Below are 26026 nucleotides of genomic sequence, written 5' to 3'. Positions count from 1 at the left end.
GTATTCCAAAACAAATATTGTCTATAATGACAGACATCGCACTCTAACACCCCCACTCGATGATGTCATTCAAATCAATATCATTACATACCAAACATGTATGCACAGAACCTTTCCATTTTGGGTTTTGTGGCAGACTTTGTGAACACGTCTGCCACCATACTTTCTGTTGGACAATAAACCAGTTCAACTTTTCCCTCTAATACAGTTGACCTTATAAAGTGGTATTTAATGTCCACATGCTTACTTCTCTGGCGGTTAACAGGATTCTTAGCCAGACGAATAGTTCCCTGATTGTCCTCAAAAATTTTAGTCGTAGTGTCCTGAAAGCTATAGTCCATATCTTTCAATAGTTGTGTGAGGTAAAGAGCTTCCTGGATTGTGCCTGCTAAGGCCATGTATTCTGCCTCACATGTCGACAGTGCTACTGTCTGCTGTTTCTTGGTTTTCCATGAAATGACAGCACCATCTTCATTTAAACTGAAACAGTAACCTGTGGTGCTTTTCCTGTCATCTGGGTCGTTAGCCCAGTCTGCATCAGAGTAACCAGTCAGTCCCAGTTTGTTGACACTTCTTCTATAACACAACTCAATGCCTTTGGTCCCTTTCAAATACATGTAGACATGTTTCACCGCTGTCATGTGCTTCTCTCTAGGATCTGAGAGATATTGTGATAATTTACTCACAATCCAACTGATGTCTGGTCTGGTACAGCTCATGATGTAAATGAGGCTGCCCAACATTTCCCTGTATTTTCTCTGATTTGTTGGATCTCCTTCTGGAGTGAGATCACATTTTGCTTCACTGGGGGTAGCTCTGGCTTTACAATCACACATCCCGAATCTTTCCAGAATTTTCTCAATGTATCTGGATTGGTTCATTTTGACAGTATCTGCAGTTTGGGTAAATTCAATGCCAATAAAATGAGAGAGTTGTCCCAAATCTTTCATTTTGAACTTATTTTTCAGTTTTTCCTTGACTTCTTCCATACCCTTCTCATTGCTCGCAGCAACAATGATGTCATCAACCCATACCAATAATATTACTCTTTCTTTGTCAGACTGTTTGGTGTAAACACAGTTATCGGTTTGACTCTGTACAAATTCATTTTCAGTCAAAAATTCATGGATCATCAAGTTCCAGTTCCTCCCAGATTGTTTTAGGCCATAAATTGATTTGTTTAACTTACATACCAGTTCCTCCCCTTTTTCAGACTTTACGTGAAAACCTTGTGGTTGTTCCATGTACAGTTCAAAGTCGATGGGTGCATGTAGGTATGCTGCCTTAACGTCTAACTGATGCAGTTTAAGGTCATACTTTGTTGCTAATTGCATTAGCATGAGTAGTGATGTCAGACTAGCAGTTGGAGAAAACGTTTCGGAGTAGTCTAGTCCTTCGACTTGTGTGTACCCCTTTGCTACGTATCTAGCCTTGTATGTTTCATTCCCTTTTTCATCCTCTTTTATAGCATAAACCCACCTTCCCCCCACTGTCTGTCTACCCTCCGGTAGTGGTACAAGAGTGAAGGTGTCATTTTCCTTGAATGAAACCATCTCATCTATCATAGCTTTTCTCCACCTGTCTGCTTTCTCTGATTCTACAGCCTCCTCATAGCTCTGTGGTAACCCAACAGTCATCCTGTAACAGTAGTCAACACTTAGTTCACTGTTCTGTACTGCACACTCATAGTCTTCCAAATATTTGGGTTTCTTTCTCACTCTGTCTGATGTACGTGTAGTTTGGGCGTCGGTGTCTGTCTCTTGGTTGTCAGTCCTTATCTGTTCTGTTTCTGACTGAATGTCTTTGGTTGGTCCTGGTACGTGCTCTACAAAGTAGTCTCCCATTTGTTCTATGTCAGTCTGCGTCTGACTCTCTGTCTTTTCTTTTGTGATGAAGTGTATCAGTCTGTGTTTCTGCACACTCTTGGTTTCTGGAAAAAACACCATGTTTGCTGGAGAATATCGATCAAAACCAACAAAAATCCCCTTTTTGCCTCTAGAGTCTAACTTTTTCTTGTTTTGTTCGTACACAATACACTCTGAGCCAAATTTTCTCATTCTGGATAGATCTGGTCTTTTACCAGTGAATAGAAAATATGGTGTCTCCCCTGTTCTTTTACAGTAACATCGGTTTCTTATCACTGTAGCCATCCTGGCTGCATAAGGCCATAACTCTTTGGGTAAGCCTGATTCAATGAGCATACACCTCACCATTTCAAACACTGTTCGCCAGTTCCTCTCCGCGGTCCCATTTTGATGGGGGGAGTATGGAGCCGACCTTTCATGTTTTATCGTATTGTCTCTCAGCAGTGTCTGATACTCTTCTGAAGTAAACTCAGTCCCATTGTCTGATCTGAAACGTTTTACTTTACCATAGGGTGCTATGTCTGCTAAAAACTGTTTCGTAGCTTCAACTGCTTTGTTTTTGTTTCTTAGGAAGTACACATAAATAGCACCTGAAAAGTCATCAGTGAAAGTGATCACATACTTGTACCCCTCAAATGACTCTGGTGCAATAGGGCCCCCCAGGTCCGTGTGTACAAGTTCTAATGGAGCTTTAGCTCTGGCATCACCTTATCGGTTTCTGGTTTGAGTAAATTTGCCTTGTAGACAAATCTCACATTCACCTGGTTTCTTAGCTTTCTCTCTGATTTTCATGCCATCCACAACAGACTCAAGTTTAAGCAAATCACCATAATTACAGTGACCCAATACTTCATGCCAGGTTTTTAGATCAAAACAGGTGTTACATTCATCATTATTGTCATCATCTGGTTTCTCTACAGTCTCCAGGTAATACAGTCTGCCTTTTACCTTCATGCTGCATGTTGTTCCATCAGGAAGAATCATCTTGCTGTTGCTCTTCTCAAAATGGAATTTTGCTCCCTTAGAAGCTGCAGCCTCCACAGACAAGATGTTCTGTGGGTATTCAGGAATCAGCAGAGCACATGAAAGAGTGACGTTCACCACATTTCCTTTGTCGTTGACCAACTCGATCTGGGCGTCGCCTTTCTTCAGGACACTCCCAGTTTTCCTCGTTCCATCTGCTAACTCCATCACGTGATTCTTTGGATGAAAAGTTTTGTCAAACCTTATGAAGGCCTTTTCATCTGTCACAATGTGTGCAGAAGCACCGCTGTCCACCAGAAGACCTTTCCGTGGTGTAGACTGAGATGCATATCCATCCACCTTTAGAACGAATGAATTCTGCTCCTCCTCCGCTTGTCTTGCATCTTCCCTCACAGGTGTGCCGTCCCCTGGAGCCTCCAAGATGGCCGCCACCTTGTTCCTGCCCCATGCAGACTTGTTCTCCTTCGTGTACTTGCCATGGATCTTCTTGTCTTTGTTTCTGCTGTCTCGTGCTCTGTGTCCCACCTTCTCACAAATAAAGCATTATCCGTTGAAATAGCTCACTTCCTTGACTTTATGCTTTGGTCTGGAGACTTTGTATTTTGCTGTCATGACTTCATCACTTCGGGTTTTATTCCGGTATTTTAGCGTGCATTCAAAACTTCTCAGCCGAGTTTTAAATTCTGTGAAAGTCAATGTCTCTCTTGTTTGAGTCACATGCACTGAAAATGGGTTGTAATCATCCGTCAGGCCTTTTAAAACCATCGCCACCAAAAGTGCATCACTGAGCGTCTCCTTTGCTCTGTTCAATGCCGCCACTATTTTCTCAACACGTGTTAAATAGTCCGCCAAATCTTCACCGTCGGCCATTAGCACGTTAGTTAGCTCCGTGTATAAGCTAACGATTCTCGGTTTTTCCTCCGACTCAAAATGGCGCCTCAATATCTCCAAACTTTTCCTCCCATCATCAGGAGCTTCATAGAGAATCAGCATTAACGTTTTATCGTCCAAGCAGCCACACAGTTCTGCATAAGCAAGTTCATTCCTCCTACCGATCTCCTCAGACTCAGTACCCACTGGGTCCCTTCCCAGAATGGTTTCTTTGAGTCCGATCGTTTTTAGGTAGGCCAGGAATCTTGCTTCCCAGATATGATATCTGGCTTCATCACCGTCGAATCGCGGCGGCGGTCCCCGTCCATACACGTGTGTGTTCGTAGCCTGCCTGGGCCCATAACCTGTTGGCTCTCGCGCAGCCGTTGTCTCTCTCGCTGCCTGGGAACTCTCTCCCGACGCTGCAGCCGTCAAAGACATCCTTCTTCCCACACACCGAGTTTGCTACTTAGCTCTCACAAATGGACACAGGAAACAATTTCTGCACGTAAAAACAACGTTTACATATGCTGACGCAATTACGTATTCCAAAACAAAGATTGTCTATAATGACAGACATCGCACTCTAACAGTGCAGAATATGGACAGGAAACCCCAAGGTCAAAATCGGAAACACCTCCAAAGGTGGTAGAGAATGAGAGGGCAAAGATCCTGTGGGACTTCCAGATCCAGACTGATAAGATGGTAATTGCGAACCAACCAGACATTGTAGTGGTGGATAAAGTACAGAGGAAAGCCGTTGTGGTGGATGTGGCAGTGCCAAGCGATGGGAACATCAGGAAGAAGGAACATGAGAAGCTGGAGAAATACCAGGGACTCAGAGAAGAACTGGAGAAAGCCTGGAAAGTGAAGGTGACAGTGGTGCCTGTGGTAATTGGAGCACTCGGGGCAGTAACCCCCAAGCTGGAGGAGTGGCTACAGATACCTGGAAAGACCTCAGACCTCTCAGTCCAGAAAAGCGCAGTGCTATGAACAGCTAAGATACTGCGCAGGACCCTCAAACTCCCAGGCCGAAGGGTGAGAGCGGCGTTTTATATATATATATATAAAAAAAAAACGCCCCTCTCACCCTCCGCGGGTGGTCTCTCCTCCAAGCTCGGGTCCTCTAACAGAGGCCTGGGAGCTTGAGGGTAGATATGCAGACCACGGATGTTAAAACACGAAAGATATATATATGATATGATATATATATATATATATATATATATATATATATATATATATATATATATATATATATATATATATATATATATATATATATATATATATATATATATATATATATATATATATATATATATATATATATATTTATACATGCGGTACAGACCATAAGTTTGGACACACCTTCATGACTATGAAAATTGTACATTCACACTGAAGGCATCAAAACTATGAATTAACACATGTGGAATTATATACATAACAAAAGACTGTAAACCAAATGAAAATATGTCATATTTTAGGTTCTTCAAAGTAGCCACCTTTTGATATGATTGCTGCTTTGCACACTCTTGGCATTCTCTTGATGAGCTTCAAGAGGTAATCGCCTGAAATGTTTTTCACTTCACAGGTGTGCCATTTCAGGTTTAATAAGTGGGATTTCTTGACTTATAAATGAGGTTGGAACCATCAGTTGTGTTGTGCAGAAGTCAGGTGGATACACAGCTGATAGCCCTACTGAATATACTGTTAGAATTAGTGTTAGGTCAAGAAAAAAGCAGCTAAGTACAGAAAAACGAGTGGCCATCATTACTTTAAGAAAAGTGAAGGTCAGTCAGTCCAAAAAATTTGGAAAAGTTTGAAAATGTCCTCAAGTGCAGTCACAAAAACCATCAAGCGCTACAAAGAAACTGGCTCACATGCGGACTGCCCAGGAAAGGAAGACCAAGAGTCACCTCTGCTGCAAAGGATAAGTTCATCCGAGTCACCAGCCTCAGAAATGACAGGTTAACAGCAGCTCAGATTAGAGAGGAGGTCAATGGAACACAGAGTTCTAGCAGCAGACACATCTCTACAACAGATGTTAAAAGGAGACTCTGTGCATCAGGCCTTCATGGTAGAATATCTGCTAGTAAACCACTGCTAAAGAAAGGCAACAAGCAGAAGAGACTTGTTTGGGCTAAAGAACACGAGGAATGGACATTAGACCAGTGGAAATCTGTGCTTTGGTCTGATGAGTCCAAATTTGAGATTTTTAGTTCCAGTACCGTGTCTTTGTGCGACGCAGAAAAAGGTGGACGGATGGACTCTACATGCCTTGTTCCCACTATGAAGCATGGAGGAGGAGGTGTGATGGTGTGGGGATGCTTTGCTGGTGACACTGTTGGGATTTATTCCAAATCGAAGGCAGACTGAACCAGCATGGCTACCACAGCATCTTGCAGCAGCATGCTATTCCATCCGGTTTGTGTTTAGTTGGACCATCATTTATTTTTCAACAGAACAATGACCCCAAACACACCTCCAGGCTGTGTAAGGGCTATTTGACCACGAAGGAGAGTGATGGGGGGCTGCACCAGATGACCTGGCCTCCACAGTCACCGGACCTGAACCCAATCAAGATGGTTTGGGGTGAGCTGGACCGCAGAGTGAAGGCAATAGGGCCAACAAGTGCTAAGCATCTCTGGGAACTCATTCAGGACTGTTGGAAGACCATTTCAGGTGACTACCTCTTGAAGCTCATCAAGAGAATGCCAAGAGTGTACAAAGCAGTAGTGAAAGCAAAAGGTGGCTACTATGAAGAAGCTAGAATATGACATATTTTCAGTTGTTTCATTGGATCCTAACTGTTTAGCTGGCTATCTAATATTGCTTGCCATTGTTGTTGCACCACTAGGTTGGGGTGTGAGGGGCTGTAAGCTAGCAGGAGAGAGTGTGAACAGATGGGTGACGGGATGTGTTGGTGAGCTTCCTTCATGCCAACAGTCCCGCCAACAAATTAGAGGTGAATTTCTAATGAACTCCTCCCGCTCTGCAGAAACTATGTCTTAGAACCAGTTTTTTAAATTCCTGCTAAATGTAATCATAGTAATCAAAAGACCACTGGTAACGCTTTTATAATAGATCAAAAGATGATTAGAATAGGTCTTTAACAAGCGGTGTTTCCTTTGAGTGACAGCAATAAGAATGATACCTTTTCAACATTGGCTAAAGATTTACCTTTCTTCCCAACCAAGTGTCAAAGCCTGCATAAAATCATTAATTGTGACACATTAACCACCAAGTTCGGGACTCTCATCTCACTGAGAGAAAGACTTGGTTAAAACCCGGCTGGGTTCTTCCTGTTTAGAGTTTGCATGTTCTCCCAATTCATGTGTGGGTTTTCACTGGGAAATAAGGCTTCCTTCTACAGTCGAAAATGTATAAAAGGTTATTTGGTGACTCTAAGGATATGTCTTAATTCCCACCCTAAGCCATAACTACTTAAAAATCTATATAGTGCGGGAACATGTAGTGCCCTGGATTTTAAAAGCAATTCGGACACCATGATCACTACTTTTTTGTTTTTTTTTAAACAGCAAATATGACGTCATCGATTGCACAAAGTTAAAATCTAATTGACATGAGCGTTTTGTAACGATCATTTATGAGTTTCCTGTCTTCAGAAGATAAAAATGTTTATGTTTTCTTAAAAAAATACATTTAAAAACATTTTTTGAGCAAAACTTGTTCCAACGCAATGCATAATGTTCCATATTCGCCAATGTGAGCATCGATGAACACTGGGTTTTCGCAGAGACTTCTGGGAAATTTCTAGGGCACTCGATTTTGGAATTGTAGATTTGGACAGCTCTACAAAATGGAGAATGCCCTATGTAGTGCACTAAGTAGTGAGTAGGGAGGGAATTCGGACACAACCTAAAATTGTCCCTCAGGTGTGAATGTGTGTGATTGTGTGGCCTTGTGATGGACTGGTGACCTGTCCAGGATGTACCCCCCATTCCCCCAGCAGTAAGCTCCAGCAAAGGATTCATGGAATTTACGAAAAAAGCTGGAATCATGACCACAATATTAATAATAATAATAATAATAATAATAATAATAATAATAATAATACGTTTTATTTCAAGCGCCTTTCGGGTCACCCAAGGTCGCTGTAAAAGGTTAAAAATAAGAAAAACAATAAAACATCAATAAGAAATTATCTGTGTAAAACATGAGTAAACATAAAGACAAAGACATAAAACAGGATAGAAAAACAGACAAATGAGGCTTTGTTAACTGAATGGATTAACTGTATGATTGTTTGAAGAGATAAGTCTTGAGTTTGGATTTGAACAATGGCAGCGAGTCTGTATTGGGTAGATCTGGAGGAAAAATAGTGCATCACACTGCTGGAACAAACAAAACAGTCTACAGCCTTTGAAGATGGTCAGACTTTTACTGCACAGGAAGAGTATGCTGTTTTCCATGACATACGGTGGGATTCTCAAGCAATTGTGGTGCATACTATATACAGTATGCCCTGACGATGGACAAATATGCCCTTGCAGGTGTGATGGGGTGAGCTGTCAGTGTCAATTGCACCTTAGTGCAGCAGTTGAGCCTAAAGAGGAAAAAAAGTGCAGGAGAAAAGAAAAAGAGGAGCTGACTGTCTGTTAGACAAATGTAATGGAAAGCTGGGATATTGGGGGAAACAGGAAAATAAAAAGACACAGTTAAAAACTGCTCAAATAAACACGAACGGTTCCATATCAGCCCTTAACTCATCCAGATGCTCAGATATTTTGGCGTGTGAGCGCCTGTGTGTCACTAATCTTTGCCTCTGGCATTCCAGAGTATTTACATGAGCAGAAAAGATGCTCTCTTTTTATCGCCTTTCATTGTATCAACATCACTTTCTGTAAACAATGGCTGCAGCCATTTGTGGGTAATGTGGTTCAATAGGTAAGTCCATGAATAATATTGTGCTTAGTTCCATATGTTTTAGAAGGAACAACAAGGCGGCCAACAATGCAGTGCAATCATGTTTTAATGTAAATTTGAAGGTCATTTTTAACGTTTTGAATGTAAACTGTATGAAAGAGAGGCTAGTATATCAGCGACAGCTTCTCTTGGAACTCAGAAACAAGGAAAACTACTACGACAAACATCTGCTCAGTTTGCTGGGTTAGCTCGGTCTCCTAAGAAGAGCAGGTCACAAGAAGCCTGAGGGTAACTCCGGAACAACATCCCAAGGAAGGCACCGAAAGCGGTGCGGCAGGACGCATAAACGAGGCAAACGTGGAAGAGCTAAAGCTAGGCTAGCTGCTAAGCCACACAAGCCGGCAATTCCCACTATTCTGCCCTCACTGAAACTTTCGTGTGATTTCTAGATTGGCAGACAGCTAACAGGTTCAGCGTGCTGGTTTTGGACATTTATGAGAAGCACCGTGAAACTGAAATACAGAAATACAAATATCCACATTAATAAACTTGAATGTGTTGCAGTCTTATTTCCCACATAACAAATATTCAACTATTTGTTACTATGCAAACACAAAACCATAGTAATATGTACTGAAATTACCAGTATTCACACACATGTAAAAGACGATTAGCATGATGCTAACATTACATTGAAAATGCCATAGACCGGCTAAAGCGATTAGCATTGCTAACATTTTTAAAACATTTTACATGCAGACATTCATTGAAATGGCGAAAATGAACACTGTCAACTGAATATTACTTATCACTTGACTTACAGACATTTGTACTTCAGGGTTGTGACGAGAAATTATGTAATAGATGACGAACAACACAACTGGTCTGCTTGTACGTTGGTGCTGCGAGATTCTACGGCAAGCCGTACAGGACAATAATGCTGCGCAGCAATTACTCAGCCAGCTTTTCTAAAGGGGCAGCACACCCACACTCCTGCTAGCGAATGTACGCTCCCTCAACAACAAGATGGACTACATCAGATTATGGAAAGCTTCCCATCGCAGCATGAGGAACTGTTGCATTTTGGTTCTCACAGAATCCTGGCTGAATGAGAACATTACAGACGCTGCGATCCAGCTGGAGGGGTTTAACAACGCACAGAGTGGACAGACTAGCTTCGCCAACCGGTAAACAAAGAGGCGGCGGATTAGTCGTTTACACCAACAATCTACGGTGCCAAGACGGCGTGGTGGTTTCGACCCATTGTTCGCCATATCTAGAGTCCCTGTATGTAAAATGCCGACCCTTCTACATGCCGCGGGAGCTAACAGCTGTGATCATTACAGCTGTTTATGTACCACAGAGCGCTAACGCTAAGGAAGCCATGGCAGAGCAGCACAAAAACATCAGCGAACTTCAAAAGGATTATCACGACAACTTCTTCATAGCGGCTGGTGACTTAAATAAGGCAAGTCTTACATCAGTTCTGCCTACATTCTACCAGCATGTGGACATTGTAACAAGCTGCTACCTTCCCCCACGTCGGCAACTCTGATCATCTGGCTGTTATGCTAACACCAGCCTACAAACCCAGGGTGAAGCAGGAAAAGCCAGAGATCAGAGAAATCAGAATTTGGCCATGAGAAGCAAGTTCAGCACTGCAGGACTGCTTTGAGACCACTCACTGGGACATTTTCAGGGAAGCAGCAAGCTACAATAACATCACCGACCTGCAGGAATACACAGTGTCCGTTATTTACTACATTAAGAAATGTGTGGATGGTGTGACACTGGTCAAGACCGTCAGGAAAAAACAAAACTGTAAACCTTGGCTAACAGGAGAAGTACATTCCCTGTTGAGAGACCTGGAAAAGGCATTTAAAACCGGAGATGCAGCAGCATATAGTCTGGTAAGAAAAAACCTCTCACGGGGGATCAGAGTCGAAGAGTCTGTACGCAGAAAAACTAAACAGCCATTTCGTGTGTGAGAAAGATTCACGTCAACTGTGGCAGGGGTTTCGGAACATCACGACTATAAGCCCCCCCGACAATATGCCAGAACAACCACTCCCTACCAGAAGAAGTGAACAACTTCTACGCCCGGTTTGAAGTTAACAAGTCCACCCAGGCACAGATGCTCCCGCTGTCTTCCAGCGGCTCAGCATTGCAGCTGTCAACGGCTGAGGTGAGGAAGACCTTCTCCACCATCAATCCACGCAAACCAGCCGGCCCGGACAACATCCCTCGACGGGTACTGAAAGACTGCGTGGAGCAATTCAAAGATATCTTCACCGACATCTTTAACACCTCACTCCGGCAGGCATTTGTACCCACCTGCCTGAAAACTGCTGTTATTACTCTGCTGTTATTACTTTGCTGTTATTACAAAGAAGTCGAATCCAGCCTGCACAAACGACTTTCGCTTCACACCAATTGTGACCAAATGTCTGGAGCGCTTGATCCCAAAACACATTAAGAACAGTCTTCCAATAACTATGGACCCTTTACAATTTGCATACAAAGCAAATCGATCCACGGAAGATGCCATCTCCACCTCACACTGTCACATCTGGAGAGAAAAAACACCTACGCTTAAGTCCTCTTCATCGACTTCAGCTCGGCTTTTAACACAATCATCCCACAGCAGCTGGTAGAGAAGCTGTGGCTACTAGACGTGGAAATGGCAATCTAAAACTAGACACTCAACTTCCTGACAGACAGGCTGCAGACAGTCAAGATCGGCAGGCACACATCCAGGCCCATCTCAGTGAGCACGGGCACACCACAGGGGTGTGTCCTGAGCCCACTGCTGTTCAGTCTGCTCACGCATGACTGCCCAGCTCGATACAGCACCAACCACATTGTTAAGTTTGCAGACGACACAACAGTGATTGCTCTCATAAGCGACAATGACTAGTCTGCTTACAGAATGGAGATGGAGCAGCTAGAAGTGTGGTGTAAATCCCATAACCTCCAAATCAACATCGACAAAACTAAAGAAATGGTGATCAACTTCAGGACATCTGGCAATCACCCCCACTCACATCTTACCACTTCTGCCTTTTTGTCCGTCCATCCGCATACAATAGATTTAGAGTGCATTTGTTTTTGCATACTCTGCTGAGTTTTACACACTTTTATTGATGCAAATAGTCAGTAAATTGTTCTCTACAAGTAACATTTCTCTCCAACATTTCAAATAAAACATTTTTTTGTGGAAAATTGTGTGTTTTCACTCTGCTCTTATGTTTTCTTCAATGTTTTCTTTGAGAAAAAAAGCAGCAAAAAGCAACAGAAGGTTGTAATCTTTCCTATGAAAAACAGGATGCTAACATTAACATTTTTGTGGTAATCATCTAGGCGGGTGGCTCATGGTTACAACTTCATGGTAACCATGCAATTCTACCAGAGAGCCCAAGCTTTAAATTTAGTCAAGAATATGAGCCTCCTATTCTTGATGGAGCCTCAGTCAAAAACTGTTATTTGAATTATTGTTTTGCCACATACGGTGTTGCTGTCTGATGGCACCATCACATCACTAGTGGTCAAACAAGTAATATAAAAATTCTTTCTTTGTACTAGAACTGTAACAGGTTTTCCTGCAGACTCCTTTTTATATTGCCTATTTATCTTGTCTAGGTGGGGTCACTGGCATGTCACGCTCCCTGTTTTAGTTCCAGGGACCAAGTATTGTGCAAATTCATTTTGTCATATTTGTTTCAGTCATGTCTTAAGTCATGAATTGTTTTAGAATTTCTGCCAAAGGCCATTCTCCTGCATTTAGTAAGCCTATAACCATCACTGGACATTATAAGCACTGTTCCTCAAAACCCTCCATTTGTATGTCTTTCTCCTCTCTTTCTAGTCTTGATTTTCCGGTGTGACCTTTAACTAATGCCACCAAGTGTAACAGACATTCGTGTCTAATTTTATCACTAATTAATAGACTTGTCTACATTTTTGTGTTGTTCAGTGACACAAATGTTCAGAATAGTCCGAACAACATTCTGAAACACATCCTTCTTCACTGCAAGAGCTGCTCCAGTTTCCTGCTGGTTGTAATATCATTTTTTGAACTCTTGAAGCTGTTTTCAAAAGAGATGCTTCCCTTAAGTAAATTGTTTTAGAAAATACAGTACACAACTCCTTTTATTGAAGTGGCAGTGCAGGGTAACCTTCCCCTCCTGTGCTATGTCTAGTCCTGCAAATTTGTTGAGGTTTTTTAATCCTTTTGACCCACGTTTGTGGTGAGTTTTTGTTATTAAACATTTTGGTTCTCCAAACTTTTGCATTCAAGTCCTTCCTGTTCCTGGGTTCCCTCTTGTCTCAAGCCGTAACAGCGGTTCTGAATACCAAACCTGATCTTTTTTTTATAAGTGGGATGTTAAAAGGTTGAGAAGTTAAATAATCTTTGTTGTTCTATATTTACTGTCAAGTTAGACTCATTTGAAACAAGAAAAAAATCCATCACTGCTCAGCAGAAAAGAAAAAAATGTGGCAGAACAAAGTATCTAGTGTGAACCTCTCAAAGAAATCTGCATTTAATCCCATAGCAAAAGTATTCTATTTAAGTGTATTACAAATATACTTACTTTACACTAAAAGTGACCATTGTGAAAACATAGTGAGTACAGTGGATAATGGGTTTTACATTGAAAAATGTACCAGGTGCACTTTGCACTCGGTTGTTTTATTTGTCCATACTTCACAAAAATAAGCTCCAAATCGCTTTTGCCAAAGTTTGAAGACAACAAGACTGATTCAGAACGCCGCAGCACAGCCAGACCGGATGCAGTGTGAGCCCAGGGTTACTCTGCTTATCTCCCAATTGTACACTAAGATATAGGCCCAACTGCTGACATGCAGGCCCTTTATCCATTCCAAGCAGATTCATATTCGCATCCGGTTCTAGTAGGCACCACGGGGGATTGGAGGTCAAACCAACCCAAGTAGGGAGTCTTTTACTCTCATAGGTTCCAATGCTCGCATAATGTGTATCATAAAATTAACTGTCTTATGAACGCCCGCAAACTCTCAGCAGTAAAGACATTTCGCACCCAAATCACCATTGTATCCCACCACCCTAGCCCAGTAATGTACACCCAGTTTCAAACGTCGCAGTTGCAATGCTGACTCCTACATCTCAACCAACAAAGTAGGAATCTGTGTTATTTTCAATGCCCCATAGCGGATTCTTAAAGCTTTTGCTTGAATTATGTCCAAATTAAGAAAATCTGACTTTTCTGCATTCACAAAAATTTGACAACCATAGTCCAAGACTGACGTGATCTTGACTCTCTCTAAATTAACTGCAAATCAGATTTTTCTACTCCCCAATCACTACGTGACAGGGTCCTCATACAATTAATCACTTTTTCGCGTTTTTCATAATTTTTTCAATGAGTGTTCTCCATGTCAAACTCTCATCAAACCACAGTCCAAGAAATTTGAATAAGTTGAGCCTTTCAATTACATGTCCATATTTGTTAAGTCAAAGGAGGAATCTTCTTTTTAAAGCCAAAAATCATAAACCTGCTCTTTTCGTTGGAAACTGTTAATCCCCATTGGTTAGGCCACTGAACAACTAAGTCCAAGGCCTTCTGCATTTGTACAAAAATGTAACTAATATTCTCTCCACTCTTCCAGGTGGCACCATCAACAGATATTTGCCAAAAGAGTTTTCAAAATTTGTGAATATATTATGTATCATTATGTTGCAAAGGATAGGACTAATAACCACTCCTTGAGGAGTACCATTTTTTACTTCAACTACATTTGACAAGACATTCCCGATCCTAGCCTAAATTGATCTACCGCTCAGAAAACTCTTAATCCAAGAAAACATTCTCCCACAAACACCAGCTTTATGCAGTTTCAGAAATAAGCCTCCTCTCCACATACGATCACAGGCTCTCTTATTATTATATAATATTATTGTATAATATAATAATATTATATAAGTTCGCTTCCTTCCACTCCCTTTCCAGCAATATTTATTAATATGTCTAATTATCCTAAGTTTGATTAGTTACTATATGAATGTATAACTGATGATTATATTGCTGTTGTGTATTATTTCTACTTAATTGCTTGAAATAAACCATTTCAAATCAAATCAAATCAAATCAAATCTCTCAATATCCAGAAAAACAGCTTTTTTTATTTATCAAAGCCTGCTTAACAACTATATCCAAGACCGCAACAGAGACTATTGTACTCCTCCTTTTTCTGAACCCATTTTGAAAGTTTACAAAAAACAAACCTACTTCCCAAAACCATACCAGCCTGTTACTTACCATTCTCTCCAAAAATTTGCATACAACTGATGTCAGAGCAGTGAGTCCATGTGATGAAGGATAAGATAGATATTTTCCAGGTTTTAGTATTAGAACAATACTGGCATGTTTCCAGGACTTTGGTAATGTTCCTGCCTCCTAATTATAGTTAAACAGAAACATTATTACGTGCTTAGTCCCTTCATCCAAACACTTCAACATAAGATAACTAATCCAATTTGAACCTGGTGCAGTATTTGCCCCTACACCTTTCAGTTCTCTCATAGAAAAAAGACAAGTTTTGATGAAATGTTTGAGTCAACCACTAACAACCACCAACGATCTGAAACTTTTTTCAAGTAAAGTTTTTCTTGACTCAAAGAGATCTTCTTTCACCCATGCAGAGTCCTAGACATCCTTTAAAACTCAAACAAACATTTCAGGTTTATCCCTATTATTAACTGCTTCATGTTGCCCATCACTCAACACTGGTATTTGAGTCAACACCACTTTTTCAGCCATCCAATGAAACTTCGTCCAAAGCTGTACCACTGAAGTATCAGGAACCGAATACCTAACAAACTGCCTCTAATAAATGGTAAATGGCGTATACTTATATAGCGCCTTTCTTCCTATAAGGACAAAGCGCTTTACAGTCACAGACCCATTCACCCAGTCACACACACATTAATACACTGGTGGCTCCGCTGCCAAACACAGGCGCCCGCCTACCACCAGAGGCAAGGTGGGGTTCTTGCCCAAGGACACTTCGACTTATGGGCGTGCAAGGCGGGAATCGAACCTGCAACCTTACGATCATGGGACGACCGCCCTACCGCTGCACCACAGCCGCCCAATAAGCCTTCCTTTCGGTCTTAATGATCGCCAAAGCTCTAAATTTTTTAAATTTAATTACATTTTCCATAGAAAAGGAAATTTACGAACCGAAACAGCTTGTCTTCTGGTGATTGCAGCATCACACTTGTCATTCCACAAGCGACAATAGCACAATTTCCAGGATTTCCCCTGACAGGTATCATTCTAAAAGCGACCCCCAGAATCATTCCACTTATCATCTATAGTTCTTTTACTGTTAAAAATAAATCTCTGAAGCTGTTCCCCAGGACCACCATCAGAGTTCTGCCTTGGCTGCTCTCTCAGTTTGAGCACTACTTTCAGTTTCACCACAGACTTCAACCTTCTTCACTTCCCTACCGTCGTCTCTTTCCAAACAAGTGTAAGACCTGTCCCGTTTATCACTGTCAAGACCACCTGAACTCCAAGACATAACCCTCAGTCAACAGTGAGCACCCAAAAACCTAAAAAAATATTAATTCCCTAGAACACCAAAAGAAGAAGCTAGGTAAGGACACAGAAGTACCGGGCCCATACAGGCCGCCAGGTGCTGCACCCCACAAAGCTTCCTCCTCTTGTAAAATCACCGTCCACCAACCTCCGCTATTGCTCCACACCTCACAAATCGGCGAGACTCAAAACAACCTTTATACAAACTCACTACGAAGGATAAGTAATTAATGCCAGTGCGCTGTAGTTTCCTCACCAAACCGGACTCTGTCAACGCACGAACAGCACCCGCCTCAACCGGTTTGTATCATCAGGACCGCCGGACTCCACGCCTCCTGACTAAGGTACTGCAGCTCCTGATGAAGGCAGGCACACAGGTGGAGTAAATCAGCTGATTTCACTGCTACAATGAGCTGCCAAGGTGGAGTGGCCCAGGATCATGATAGTGTTCTAGCAGAATTTTTTTAAAACTTACTCATTTGATTCCTTTCATTTGCTCATATGCAGTTGATGAATGAAGCCTTTGGCCTAACTGATTCGAAGCAATGGTCAATCATGTAAGCATAATTTGCAATCATTGGTATTTAATTGCTTCTTGAAACTAATCTAACCTCAATCTAACTTCAGTTTAACGAAGTAAAATCAAGACCAGCGTAGAGCAGAAACTATTGAATCGAAATATGATTAAACTGCACTGAAAATTTATTTATAGCCAATTTATTATTAGTGTGTTCCTAACTGTCAGAAATCCGTGGTTTAGCATCAATCAGAACATCCCTAAAAACACAAGCCTAACACTGTTGGCAATGTATAATAATAAATGAAAATAAACATTTAGTCTGTCAATTTTTTAAAGTTTCAATTGTCTTTGAGAAGCAGTTTTGACCTGAGCCTCCCATGCTCATCCAAAGCAAATATCTGCATTAGCATAAGTGTTCTGTGTGTGAACTCCTGCAACCTCTATCTTTATTAATAGACCCAGATTTAATTTGAGAATGGCGGCACTCTGTGCCAGCATGGATTCCAGGAAGATAAAATACTTTGGGAGTTTTTGCAAAAGTTCAGCTCACTCAAAGAGCAAAGGCACACGTCTGGTTCCTACAGAGACTGTGGTCACAATTTGTTTTATTCATTCCAGGAGATTCCTGATCTGTTCCAAGACAATGAGGTGGAAACTGGGATTAGCAGCATGGGGGCCCGGCGCTCTGCAGCTCTGAATACAATTGAAACATCAGGGAGATCTGCATCGAGCATGTTCAGAGACAGCTGAAGGTGAAGCAGTCCCGCAGAATAATGGACAGTGTTCTATTTTACTGTGGCTTTTTTAAATCATCGTCCAAAATTGACTCTTCTCTGCGGGGGCTTACCAATAATCTATTTCGCAGAGCTGCTGTGATTTTTCATCTTAGTCTTTGCTTAATGCAGCACAACCTTGCCACCTCACACCCTCAACTTTTGAATAAAACTATCTCATAGTTCCATCAATAATGAAGTCCTCCTAAAGACAATTTTCTTTTCTGACTTGTTCTGATCAACCTGAACACATTGGGAAGCTCTGGACATCATTAGAAATCAGCAGCCTGAGTGGAAAAGCTGCTGCTTGGCTTCACATACTTTTACTTTGTCCCCCCTGGGGAAGGGACGGATTCCAGAGGGCTGCTTATCCTGTCATTATTATAGTGTGCACATCCACATCTACCACCCTCATCCCATCCCAAGCACAAGACTGGCTGGCTTTAGAAGAAAATAAATAAGGAGCCCAATCCCAGGGGCTCAGACTTCTAAAGAGAGGATATCTGACTGTTTTTCTGGACGGAAAGAAATGATGGAGAGCCTCATTCAGTGCACTGAATTTGCTGGAGGCTTGTTTTAGCATTTAGAAGAGTGTGTGTGTCTGCATGTGTGTGTCTGTGTGTTTCACATGTGTGTCCTGTGGAGACAGTAGGGTTTGTCTTGTGGGTGTGCAGGGAAATTGCCATTAAATGATCTCACATGATGCAGATATTTGGACAGGTTTATAATAGCTCAGTGAAAGGTTAAATTATGTTTTTTGGTTTATTTTGATTTTTTGTGATGTCATCAAAACTATAAAGCAGATCATTGATTCTCTACTAATTCTCCCCTGTAAAAACTAAATAAAAAAAGGAATATAGGTTTTGAAACCAGCCCCGTATGGATTTTAGTTTTTGTCCAGGTTTAATTTTTGTCCTCTTTCCGGCTCCCTCCTTCCATCCAACCTTGTGGGGATTTTTTTCCTTGTTTTTTTAAGGCCATCAAAATTTTGATTTTAGGAGGACAGATAATATGATTATGTCTCTGATTCAATTACTTGGTTTATTGTTTTTAGGGTTTTCGAAGTTACTATTAGTTTGTTATATTTTGTGTTAATTTTGTGTTCAGTTGTGCTTTTGCTCAGATTTAACACCAGAGCGTAGTGTATTGGATCCTCTGGTTGCCATGTCCGCATGCTGGTAGAATGTAGGCAGAACCAATGTAAAACTTGCCTGATTGGAGTCACCAGCCGCTATGAAGAAGGCGTCGGGATAATACTTCTGAAGTTCACTGATGTTGTTGTGCAGCTCTGCCATAGCTTCCTTTGCGTTAGCACTCGGTGGTACATAAACAGCTGTAATGATCACAGCTGTTAGCTCCAGCGGCATGTAAAAGGGTCAGCATTTTACAGACAGGGACTCAAGATGTGGCGAACAATGGGTCGAAACCACCACGCCATCTTGGCACCGTAGATTGTTGGTGTAAACGACTAAACCGCCGCCTCTTTGTTTACCGGTTGGCGAAGCTAGTCTGTCCACTCTGTGCGTCGTTAGCCCCTCCAGCTGGATCGTAGCGTCTGTAATGTTCTCATTTAGCCAGGATTCTGTGAGAACCAAAATGCAACAGTTCCTCACAAAGCGATGGGAAGCTCTCCATAATCTGATGTAGTCCATCTTGTTGTCGAGGGAGCGTATGTTCGCTAGCAGGAGTGTGGGGAATTGCCGGCTTGTGTGGCTTAGCGGCTAGCCTAGCTTTGGCTCCTCCACGTTTGCCTCGTTTCTGCGTCCTGTCGCACCGCTTTCGGTGCCTTCCTTGGGATGTTGTTCCGGAGTTGCCGACAGTCTTCTTGCGGACTGCTTTACGTAGGAGTCAAAGCTCACAAAGCAAACTGAGCAGATGTTTGTCGTAGTTCCTTGTTTCTGAGTTCCAAGAGAATCTGTCGCTGATATACTATCCTCTCTCTTATACAGTTTATATTCAAAACGTTAAAAATTCCCTTTAAATTTACATTAACACACGATTGCACTGCATTGTTGCTAGGAGAGGCCACCGCCAGCATCAGTCCCGCCGCCATGTTGGTAGCAATGGATAGACTCATATCCGGTGTTTTGGAACTGACATACCCAGATTAAGCAAGTTCAAGCGGACTTAAGCGAGAGTTCAGGGTTAAAGTCATGGTAGTTTAAACGTGCCTACTGGATAACGCCCCAGGTGGAAATAGGTTCATAGATTTCAAAATAAATGTCATTATTAAAAATGAGGAGGATCTCTTCTTTCACCCTGCTAAGAAACATTATGCGAGGCAGAAGATTGTCCACATATTCATCAGTGTGGCTTAATAAAAAACAAGACAGAAAATTGTATAATAAACAGATATCCTGATACATTTGCTATTAAACACTGACTCACTTTTTTGTGTTTTCTGAAATTCTTTTTTATTTTCTAACATGGTGTAGTTTAATGTTTTCTTGCATTTTTAATACTTATTTCTGCAGCATCATCATGCCAGGCTGCCATGAACTTGTGCTTTGTGACTTTTTCACTCCCACGCCTTCATGAATGCATAAATTACTGGTAATACAGTAGACGCAAAACAGCTTACTGTTTACTCTGAGCATTTGGCAGCTGGTTGTGAAGTAAAAGAATGATCAAATGATGCTTCTTCAGCTAAAGAAGACACAGACATGAGCAAAAAGAAACTTTGAAGTGTGGAAATTTATCAGGTCTTTCTGAATACTAAACACGCATATGGTGCAGCCAGCAGTATGTGGAACATTTTTCAGAGGGCAGAAAAAATATACAAATTAATAGAATTACCTACAAACTCGATAAGAATTTTTATTCTTGATATTATTAAAAGATGAGACATCTTTTTTTTGTTATCTGCTTATTGTTTCAGCTGGGTTTTTTTTGTACCGGGAAGATTACACTTGCCAGATAATATTTTTTGTTTCCTTTATGCTCCCTGGAGTTGATTGATTATCCTCTGTAGTGTTTTTGGGTGCGCCTCCTGCCTCTTTTTTTTGACAGTTTAATAAAGGGCAGCATCTGGCTGAGACGGAGTCAGCCAGCTGTTGGTCTCCAGCAGTAAAAATCAGCTTTCTCTGCTTACTGACGGGGCTTCGGAGGATTACTCCTCAGTGCTCCTTAGTCTTTTTGACCATAAAGCAATGATGCACCAGGCATTTCTTTTCCATCACTATGCTTCTGTGTTTCTCTCACTTGGCCTTCTCAATTGGGAGTTTACACTTTTCTTTATAAAGTTTTATCAAGTATCCTCCTCTACTTTATAATAAAATGTACATTTTTCATTGTGATGCATTACAAAATGACCTCTACAGAAATATAGGCCTTTATACTTGGATTTACTTAGATTCAGGACTTTTACTTCTGAAAAAGCAGAGAAAAGTTAGCTATATTTAAGATACATGTCTAAAGCTACGTTCACCCCTCCCACATAACATTTGTTCAAGCAGCCACTTCCAATGAAAAGTCCATGTAAACACATGTATATGCCAGTGGTGTGTAGTGAGGTTCACAGCTGGTGAGGCACTGACGTCATCAGTCCAATTTGCAAACAAATGGAGCCTACAGTGTGGCAAGTCACACCATTTTACTTGCAACAGTCAAAGTGTGTTGTTTAAAACTTCATTTCAACATTTTCCGTCCCTTTACAAACTCACTAAAATTTTTACTAATGACTTTCTTTTACTTATAAATGAAGTCCATGTTACCAAGTTCTTGCTACTTACCACGTCTTGTACTCACCTTCAGGTTCCTTCCATTGGTCACGCTGGTTCCTCTCGCTCCACACTGGGTTCGCCGTCCTCGGCGCTCACGCCTCGCTCCAAGCTGGTTACGCCGTCCTCTGTGTCCAAGTCTCGCCTCAAGCTGGTTTCGCTGTCCCCAGCGCCCACGCCTCCCTCCCCCCCGGCTCCACGGTCCGACGCGTCCTCGCGTCGCCTCCCACTGGCTCCGCTGTCCTCAGCGACTCACTCCGTCCTCGCCTTCATCAGCTCAAAGGACATCAGGATCATTCCACGGAGGAAATAACTTCCACGTTCTCCCAGAAACTTTATTTACCATTGCTAAAATAAACCATTCCAAGTACTTCCTTGTCGTGAGTTACTTCCGGGTTTCAGCATCTGGGTCTGCTACATCTACGACGTCATGACAGTTTCAGGATCTATATACAAAACGTGCAGTCATTGAGTGCACATTGAAAGTTAAACCAGGCTGCACTTTGACTGATCAGAACTCCGATTCAGTGAGGTATGGGTAGCATTCTTTTCAAAGCATGGAAGTGTCAACTGTTTAAAAAATCAATCATGGAGAAGAAATTGGTAATTGCTGTTTGTTCCCAGCTGGAATTCTATGAAACCAAGTCTTTTATATTTTTTCATAAGGCTTCTAAACAAAAAGCCTGGGGCAAGATTCATGAAATTCAACATTTCACACCAAGCCTCTTCTAACTGTAGGTGGCGGACATGTACTAGTAAACAGTAGAAAAGGAAGAGAAGAATCCCCTCCCTGCTTGTCCGGTAAACACGAACATGAGCGTGCGTCACACGTCCAGTGTAAATGTAGAATCAGACAAGTCACTCTGTTTCAATTAACCTCCTCTGCCAAATGTGATAAGTTATTCTGTATAGAAATTATTCAAATACACCCATCAAGTTTTAGAGATTTTGCAGTGTTTGACATTGTCTGCATCCTCGATTGTCCACAGGAGGCATTCTGCTTAAACTCCGGCAGAAGGTGGAGAAAATCAAAGTGGGTCTGGTTTTCACACATGCAGCGCTCTTAGGGCTGAACTCTCAGAAAAGATGTTCACGCTCAGAAAATATCATTTCGAATGTCAGCCAGCGTAACACATTGAATGTGATAATCATTTCAAGTGCTGACTGCAGGCCATGAAAGTGAAATTCCAAACCAGAGTCACTGAGAACGCTGCTCTTCAGCTCAATCTGCACACTCATCTGCTTTTTAATGTCTAATAGCCCTGTCTTGGTCTTTTAAGTCATGCTGCCAGAGGTGAAGGAGTGTCAATCGGATATCCAAGGAGAATCTGGCTAATGAGAGGCACTACAATCCCCAAAAGTCCTTTCTAGAGAAGATTGCGCTGTACTGTTTCGGAGCATGGCTCTCAAGGGACAATAGTGAGGAAAAGTATCCTGTCAAAGTGCTAGTCTCTCCCAATGAGAACATTCATCCTTTGCATTGCAGACATGTTAACTGTCAGCATGAACTCTTCTGCCAAACGTTTTCCTCCAATTAAAATGGGTATTTATTTATTTATTGTTACAGGGTTTTTTAAGTTCTTCAACATTCTAGTTACTATCAGTTAGATAGTTTTTTCTAAACCTAAGACAAAGTTACCACTTTGAAATCCATCCAACCATCTTCAGAACCTGCTGAATCCCTTCTTGGGACCCCTGAACAGGTTGTCAGTCTGTTGCAGGGCCACACACTCACAATAAAACCTAGGGGACATTTCAGGGACACCAATAAACCTATGAAGCATGTTTTTGGTCTACGTGAGGAAGCCAGAGATCCCAAAGAAAACCCACTCATGCATGGAGAGAACATCCAAACTCCATATAGAAAGGTCCCCGCTGGGATTCAAACGTGTGCCTTCTCGCTGTGAGGTAAAAGCTGCAACCACTTAGCCACTAAATTCTATTGCTTCATCTACTGCAGACCAAAGTTCTCCAGGGAAAGATGGGGCGTCCAATTAGGGCCTAATTCATTATTAAATGGTAATTGATGTATATTGATATGGCACTTCTTTGAAGGCCCAAAGCGCTTCACGCACAAACAAACACATTCAAAAGCTGATGGCAGCTCTGTTGCCAAACATCAACCTGTAACCACCAGGAGCAATGTAGGGTTCAGTGTCTTCCCAAAACACACTTCAACAGATGGGCAGGTAGGGCAGGAACCGAACTTGTTCTTCCAATCAGAGGTCGACAGCTCCTCCTCTGCACTACAGTCATTAAAAATGACTTAAAAACCATTGTTTATGCTTGTAGTGCTCTCATGACTTTCATTCATTCACTCCATCCTCACCTTTGTGGTTGCATCTGATCATGTATTTTCCGTAAATCTTGTGTTTTCTAACTTCAGGAAATCAGAAATAAACAGTTCTTTATATTAATGTAAATCATGGTAACTGGATGCTGATGGCTTTGGATGTTTTCATTTCTGACATTTAGTTATCCCAGCTGCTGCTGCATCAGTTCACATCAATGAACAATTCAAGTTAGGATAAACTTCCTGATGTCTGTGACTGTCCCACTCAGTAGCTTCACCTAATGCTTGTAATACCTGAAGAAACAATTTCAGTTTTTTTTTTTTATACACAATTAATGACCTTTCATAGTATCGTGACTGACATGAGGCAGAAAAACTGTCAGGTTTTCGGCACCTCACCCCTAAAACGGTCCTCCTGTCCTCATAGCACTCACCTGTGTCCTGCAATGGTTGCCATGTGTGGTTGTTTACTTGCACGTTACTTGGTTTTGTCAAGTCCCCTTGTTGTTTTGACCTCTTTTACTGTTTTGGACTAAAGTTTAGGTCACATTCACTTGTACGGGGTGTGGAACGGTACAAGTGCTACGTGTTTTTGGGTTGTCCAGGTTTGTGGAGGATCATAAGGAGATTATCTGCATCTTAAGGTAAGGACAGTTTTGGCTTGCAGTTTGGCTCACCTTTCTCCCCCCTCTACCACACCACACCAACTGGGCCCACAGTCCATCACCCCTCCCCCCAGTTCACCCCCCCCCCCCCCCCCCCCCCCTGTTTGACTGTAACAGCCTGCCAGGTGAAGAGCTGGCCCGGATGGCGTCAGCCCTCGTACCCTGATGACCTGTGCGCACCAGCAGTCTGTGGTCCTCCAGCATCTCTTCAACCTGAGCCTCAGACTGGAGAGGGTGCCGCTCCTCTGGAAGACCTCCTGCCTGGTCCCTGTACCGAAGAAGTCATTTTCATCTCACCCCAGAGATTTCCGTCTAGTTGCCCACACTTCTCATGTGATGAAGGTGCTAGAGAGGCTGGTGTTGGCTCAAGTGAGACCGTTGGTGAGCTCTTCTCTGGACCCCCTGCAGTTTGCCTACCGGCCGCGCCTGGGAGTGGATGATGCTGTCATCCACCAGTGAACAAACTCACATCTGGATGGTGGTCGAGGCATGGTGAGAATCACTTTCTTTGATTTCTCCAGTGCCTTTAACACCATCCGGCCTTCTTTACTGGCTGAAAAGCAGCGGCTGATGGGTGCTGGTGTGTCCACTGTCTCCTGGATCACTGACTACCTGACAGACAGGCCACAGTTTGTCCCACTGGGCGGCGTCCTGTCTAATGTGGTGCTGAGTGGCGTGGGAGCCCCACAGGGCACTGTGCTCTCTCCATTCCTGTGCATTATACACCTCAGATTTTCAGCACAACTCGGAGTCATGTCACTTATAGAAATTCTCTGATGACTCTGTGGTTGTGGGGTGTATAAGCGGTGCGGGCGGAAGAGTACAGGAGGCTAGTGGAGGGATTTGTGGAGTGGGCTGGAGAAAATCACCTGCTGCTCAATGTGGACAAGACCAGGGAGATGGAGATCGGACACAACAGAGTTCCTTCTATAGGAGGCTCAGACAGCTCCGCTCCAAAACGGTCCGATACCAAAAGTCCTTCCTACCCAACACAATTCAACACAATAACTCACAGTGTAGCAGATGACTTTTGCACATTTGTCTTTTTTTTCTTATTGCACTTTTTTTTTTTACCTGAACTGTCTGTGAATAACTTTGTAAATTTTATCCACCTTGTTTACAATTATGTTACATTTTTTTGTTTTTATATTACTCTTATTCTTTTTTCTCTCTTATGTTTACAATGCTGTCATTTGCTACGGTAATGAACAAATATCCTACATGTGGGATCAATAAAGTAATTCTGATTCTGATGTGGTAAGTATATTGTGAAGTATTTATTAAGATAATGTACGTTGCACGTACTTCCGTTGTACAATGTCCTTATGCCACACTCTAGTCGTTAGTAAGGTGGGAGTCCTGGCCCTTTACTGGCAACGCGTAAATGCTGCACACAGAGGAAGTTCAGGTGATGTGTAAGGGCCTTTAAGACACCAGTAATATGCTCACACAAACAACATTCTGATTGTTTCATTTCCTGATTTCTAACATTCAGGATGCATACCGGAAATGCATACTTGTGATCTGAATGACACTCATGGGCACCTTGCACAGTGCGCAGGATTTTGAGGGGGAGGTTTAAAAACGTATATGACATGCCAATGTCTCACCTGACTTCCCCTTCCTTCCCCTTTTGGTTTTACATGTTGCTTTCAGCATGCTCGTAGAAAAAAAGGGTTTGAACATTTTCAGCCTATGGGCTTACAGGACACTTATTGATATTTCATGAGGGCCACCTGTGTGCCCCGTACAGGTTTGCCCATTTTCGCCAGTAGACAGCCCACCTGTAAGGGCAGTTGTGACTAAGGCTTATTTGTTTGCCACTGACTGTGTGTACTGGAACTGGATCATTTTAACAATTACT

The sequence above is a fragment of the Oryzias latipes genome, chromosome 19 (genome assembly GCF_053564925.1).
Source record: "Oryzias latipes strain Hd-rR chromosome 19, Olatipes_Hd-rR_3.1".
NCBI classification, from domain to species: Eukaryota; Metazoa; Chordata; class Actinopteri; order Beloniformes; family Adrianichthyidae; genus Oryzias; species Oryzias latipes.
This window is presented reverse-complemented; position numbering follows the sequence as displayed.